The sequence below is a fragment of the Cervus elaphus genome, chromosome 19 (assembly GCF_910594005.1).
Source record: "Cervus elaphus chromosome 19, mCerEla1.1, whole genome shotgun sequence".
NCBI classification, from domain to species: domain Eukaryota; kingdom Metazoa; phylum Chordata; class Mammalia; order Artiodactyla; family Cervidae; genus Cervus; species Cervus elaphus.
In genome coordinates, this window is record NC_057833.1 from 14,532,949 (window position 1) to 14,539,283 (window position 6,335).

Below are 6,335 nucleotides of genomic sequence, written 5' to 3' on the forward strand. Positions count from 1 at the left end.
AGAAACAGCTGTGTCCCTAGTCAGGCCCTGCAAATAGGTTTATCTGTACCATTTTTCTAGATTCCATGTCTATGCATTAATATATAATATTTGTTTTTCTCTTTCTGACTTTCTTTATTCTATATGACAGACTAGGTCCGTCCACATCTCTACAAATGACCCAATTTCATTCCTTTTTATGACTAATATTCCATTTTATATGTGTACCACATCTTCTTTCCCCATTCATCTATTGATGGACATTTAGGTTGCTTCCATGCAGATGTAGACAATGGCCATGTGGACATGGGGCGGGGGTCGGGAAGCGGGGGGTGGGATGAACTGTGAGAGTAGCATTGACATAGATACACTACGACGTGTAAAACAGACAGCTAGTGGGACCTGCTGGATCGCACAAGAAGCTAGCTTAGAGTTCTGCAGTGACCTACGGGGCGGGATGGGAGACAAAGGAGGCAGGTACAATAGGGAGGGGATATATGCATACACAGAGCTGATTTACTTTGTTGTACAACAGAAACTATCACAGCACTGTAAAGCAATTATACTTCAATAATAATAATAATGAAATGAGACAGCTCTTTCTCTTGCCTAGAGGCGGGCAATGACCCTATGTGATGCCCGTGTCTCACAAGACGATGCTGGTTGTCCTCAAGGCCTTCGGCTACAACCCCTTATTATCTCCAGGCTTGTAACCAGAGTCAGTTCTAGGCCCAGCCTTAGAAGTGAAACATGAGCTTTATTCTAGGGACAAATAAATAAACCACCAAAGGAATTGCAGAGCTTTGCTAATGTAATAAGAAAAGAATGAGGGGAAAGATATGTGAGTGGATCTTATTATTACCATTGAACTCCGGAGAAAGGGGATTTGTTGGCATGGAGGTACTTACTGATGACTCAAGACTTAACCTCTGGCAGAGACACTGGAATCGGTTTGAAGTGTTGTGATGGTGCTTTGAAACCTGAACATGATGAAAGCTTACCGTAATTGAAGTGGAGTTTCTAGAACTTCCTTGCCATGGAATTGAGTTGGATCTTGGCACAGGAAATATCAGAACAGATTTACTATGGAAAGTCTAAGAACTCTTAACGTGTGCTCCCCAGGAGGGCCAGACGCACTTGCTTTACTTAGATAATAAGAAATGTGCTGGTGGGAAGCCACTGACATTTACCTGAAAAGTTTGGTCATTGCTGTTTTCTGCAAGTTGTATAGTTGGTGTCTTGAAATGGAACTCCTAGATATCAATGGGGATGTTGGGGTTCTAGAATGGTAAAGGTAGATAGCACTTGAGTATCAGAGGCAACACTGTGTAGTTACTGCAGCAAGGCCAGAGTGCTGTGGGGGCCTTAGTCTACAGTATCTGCAACGATGTCTGAAAGATGACGATGTTCCTACATGTGAGATGGCTGAGTGTCCAAGTGAGGTGGTGCTTAATTTTGGGACATTAACTTTATCAGTTTTGTTAAAATGATACATAGTAATTGTAAAAAATTACCATTTTGGGGACCATTCATCCAGATTTCTCTCTGTGCTTTTGTTTATCATTTTTCATGTGTAGGATCTGGTTGTATGTGCTATTCTGTAACTATATTTTTAGGCCAATATTCTGTAGGCATCTTTCCTTATCAATAAAGATAAACATAAAAAAATAAATAAAGATAAACATGCAAGAGAGTTTTGAAGATATAATGGCAGCATGACATAGCTCTCAGCACCTAGACATTGAACCAGACTGCTTGAATTCAAATGCTAGTTCCACTAATTTCTAGCTTTGTGAAATTAAATTGAATCCTATGTCTCAGTTTCCTCATCTCTAAATTGGGTAAAATAGTACTATCTTGTTTTTAAGATTATTGCAACAATTAAATGAGTTAATATATACTTAGATCAATGCTTGACAAGTGTTCTTATTATTAGTTATTGGTTTATAGTCTCCCAATAATGGGCATTTACATTATTGGTCTCTTTTAACTTGTGTGAGAAATACTGCAGTGAACTTTTTGCCCTTATATCTTCTTATATCTGTGTGATTATCTTCTTAAGAATATTCCTAGAAAAATTGGATTTCTAGAGCAACAGTCATGGCCCTTTTCCTGAATGATACCTTTTATATTTTCTAGACTTTACCACAAGTTTCTAGCATGAGAACTGTGTACTCCCTAGTCTATATTTGTAAGTATGGATGTGTCCTTTAATCTCTTTTTAATATTTAAATAGGAATTTGAACTCAAGCAAGAGGAAATTAGAAAACATGGGCTCAGATGAGATTTGGTGCTTTGTGACTGAAATTGCTTTTAATTCTATCCTCTGCATGTTTTAGCCTGAATACAGCAGCACTGGATCTCAACCAAGGGTCTCATTTTCAGAACAAGTCAGTTAAATCAGTGACCTCGTACTGCGATCTTACACGGCCCATGTAAAGGCCATGCTCCTTTGAAAAAGGATTTCTGCAACATGACCCCACAGTTGAATGGATAATACCCGAGACTTAAGAAAAATATTTCACTGATCCCCCCACCTCTGCACCCAGATGCTTCCATTTCTCTCATGTCTATACCTTATCTGATCCTCACGGCGATGGTTGCTGCCCAGACACTGTAACTCCCACGTGGCTGCTGCTGCCGGGGCAGGAGCGGAGAAGGCAGACGTGGTCCAGGGCAAAGACAAGTGCCGGCAGCGGCTGGGGTCGTTGCCCCTGTCCCACATCCGAGCCCTCATAAAGAGCTCCCCGTGAGGTGTCCAGGAAGCCCTGGTGCTCACTGCCAAGGTCACGCAACACTGTTCACTATCTCACCAACTATTCCTGTAGCAGCTGGAGTGGAAAAGAAAAAAGCACTCACAGTGATTTATCAAACGCTGCAGAGGAATCGGACACCTTTCAGCCTCTTGCAGATACATCATCAAAGACGATTTTAGCTAGTAAATGTCTGAAAATGTTGAAGAGGGAAGAGGAGGAGAATGGCAACAGCGATGAGAGTGAGGACGACCATGTGGAATTCTAACCCAAAGGTGCTCTGAAGCTCAGCGGGTGAGCGCCCGCGAATAGTAACGCCTGTGCTCTCAGGCAGGCGCTAGTCTGTTCACTTTTCAGAAACTTGGCGGACATTGTATTCTTTCCTGGCTGAGGTCGAGCATCATGTACCTCTGCCTTAAACAGCCCAAAGGAGAGAAACCCAGACAGCAGCTGCTTCCCCAGACCCGCACTGCAGCTCGAGTGGGAAGGAGGGACGGATAGAGGGCTCCAAACCCTGGGGCACCGCCAGCCTGCAGCGGTAAGCTCTAGCGGCAAAGACTTTTCTTCACTTCTAGTGTACAGATGAGCTTCCCTGGTGGTTCAGTGGTAAGGAATCCACGTGCCGATGCGGGAGACCAGGGTTCAATCCCTAGGTTGGCAAGACGCCCTGGAGAAGGAAATGGCAAGCCGCTCCAGTATTCCTGCCTGGAAAATCCCATGGACAGAGAAGTCTGGCGGATTACAGTCCATGGGGTCTCAAAAGAGGGGTCTCAAGAGTCAAACACGACTTACTGACTAAACAACAACTAGATTATACATAGATTTTGAAGAACTTCTAAATATGTGTAAACCTGTATGTTTATTTTGTATGTATATACATATACATACATATACATAATCCTGTATGTATATTTTGAGATTCTCGTAACAACTGGATTCTGTTTTAGTATGTTTAATATGTTTAAACTACATGTTTTCAATATGTAGTCTGTGGGTAGTACCTTACTTTTAAATTTTTGTACTTCAAGAAAATTTGTTTGAGGCTCTTTCCCTAGGAGTGCTTAAAATAGACAATATTCACATCACCTAGATCAATTTGTGGAGATTTTATCTGAAGGCAGAGGAATGAGCTACCTAGAATTTTCATGCATTTTATTCCTTTGATGATTCACTGATATGGCTCAGTCATCCTTGAAACAGTATTCCAATGCTAGACTTTGATCCCAAGTCACATGTGATCACCTTTAAAGTGTTGTTTATATCCATTCTACATTTTGTTTCCTAAAAGTTTCATTCTGTAATGAGTTAATTATGCAATGTCATTCAACTTCAAAGTTGTTCTAGTTGTTTCATTAAAAATGTAGATGCTCTTCAAAAAAAAAAAAAAAGAAGAAGAAAATAGTCACTGGCTTGCTTCACATCCCATGGCTCCTTGTCTCTGAGTCTCTGAACTGTTTAATTTCCTTCTAGGACAAAGGAGCTTAATCCTTTCACTCTGTGTTTTCTGCCCCTCTAAGGATATCTTTACCTTTACCCTCTGCCCTTTTAAAAGTTAACTTATTTTTTTCTTGAAACTTTTTTTCCTAACCTAAGCTCTGAGTGCATCTCTCTAAACTCTGTTTCTGTGTAATAGTCCTGCTTTAGGGAAAAGTTCATCGGTCCTTCTCTTTGCAGTGTTCAGGCAGATGGAAGCATGGGAGGTGGTGAAGTCAAGCATTCAGAGAGATTCAAACTGGGCTTGATTCATGTTTGTATGAGTTCATTCTTCATTTACACTTCCATTCATGTTTTCACATACATATCATTCATTTGCTTAGTCATTGTTCACTTACTCCTGCATGAAATATTAATACATTCTACACATCTGCATTCAATTCTCACACATTCATCTCTGCGCTCATTCATTCATTCATGCCTTTATTCATTCAGTTATTGGATTAATTTACATGCCATTTATTTAAAGATTTTTAAAATGTGGACCATTTTTAGCCTTTATTGAATTTGTTACAATATCGCTTCTGCTTTATGTTTTGGTTTTTTGGCCAAGAGGCATGTGGAATCTTAGCTCCCCAACCAGGCATTGAACCTGCACCCCCTGCAAGGGAAGGCAAAGTCTAAACCACTGGATCACCAGGGAAGTACCCGTTTACATAGAATTTGTATACTCAACAATCTTTTTTATTAATTTTTTTTATGTCAGCCAGGGAAGCAGGAAACCAATGGCACATTTAAATCAGGATAATTGAAGGGATTATTTACAAAGGCGTTGGCAGAGTATAGGAAAATCACAAGGATTAGTGCAAGATTAATACTTTGGCCACCTGATGTGAAGAAATGACCAATTGGAAAAGACTCGATGCTGGGAAAGATTGAAGGCAGGAGGAGAAGGGGACGACAGAGGATGAGAGAGTTGGATGGCATCATGGACTCAATGGACATGAGTTTGAGTAAACTCTGGGAGTTGGTGATGGACAGGGAGGCCTGGTGTGCTGTGGTCCACAGGGTCACAAAGAGTCAGACACGACTGAGCGACTGAACTGAACTGAAGTGTAACCCTCTGGAGCTAACAACAGCCAGTCCCAGTTACCACCCTTGGCTCTGAAAGGAAGAGGGGGAGAAAAACTGAGACTTTTCATTGTGGTATCCCTGCCTGGATGGGAGAGAATCTGGGCATAAGTACCAGATTAAATTCTCCTTCCTTTGGCAGATCTTTTGCCAATGCCTCCACTCTACAAGTATTCTCTGAATGGGAACTACGTCGGTGTGCGAGACGGAGGCACTGACAGAGGCAGTCGGCACTGGTCAGCCTCCTGGGGGCAGGGCAGGATGAAGGTTGGTGGAGAATGTATCTGGAGAGGCAAAGAAATGGAGAGAGCACTCCCCAGGCTCTCTGAGGTTCTGAAGCTAGTCAGCAATGCATCTTCCCTCTTCTTCTTCTTTTATAATTAAAAAATACTATATTTTAAAAACTTAAAAATTATTTTCCCATTGAGGTTATTACAGAATACTGAGCAGAATTCTGTGTGCTGTACAGTAAGTCCTTGTTGGTTATCTATTTTATTTATTTATTTATTTTGGTTATCTATTTTAAATACAACAGGATGTATATGTCAATCCCAAACTCCCAATCTCTCTTCTCCTTTCTTATTACTGAGAAAGAACCAGTAAGAATGGGCAAAAAAATTCCTGCTTAGGAAATTACTTTCATCACAGAAAGTCACATAAACTAGAGTCAGCCTGGTTACACATGCTGGCTATCTTGGATTTTGCTTTTCTGGGAAAGTCTTTCCGGTTCTTCCATCACCCCCACCCCAAAAAAGTGCTGTTTCCTATGACGACGTTTTAACAATAAATTGTGTCTGGATGACTGCATTCTGCATTCTACACACCTTGATTTTCTCACGAGGGTGGAAGAACAACACCTGGGTGCTGAAGCGTCTGGATACTGTGAATTTCTTCCACTGTACCACAAGGTGGCAACAGTCACCATGGTCCAATTTTCTTATCTGCGGGACTCAGGCACACATCTTCACCGACTATCCTGTGAATAGAATAAATCTATTCTTAAAACCCAACGTTAAAAAAACTAAGATCATGGCACCT

General features: G+C 41.2%; 1 pseudogene; it reads left to right on the top strand.

Annotated features, from left to right (window-relative positions):
• The first annotated feature begins 271 nt into the window (after nucleotides 1-271).
• On the top strand, nucleotides 272-3,000 carry LOC122675894 (annotated as a pseudogene).
• Nucleotides 3,001-6,335: the final 3,335 nt, after the last annotated feature.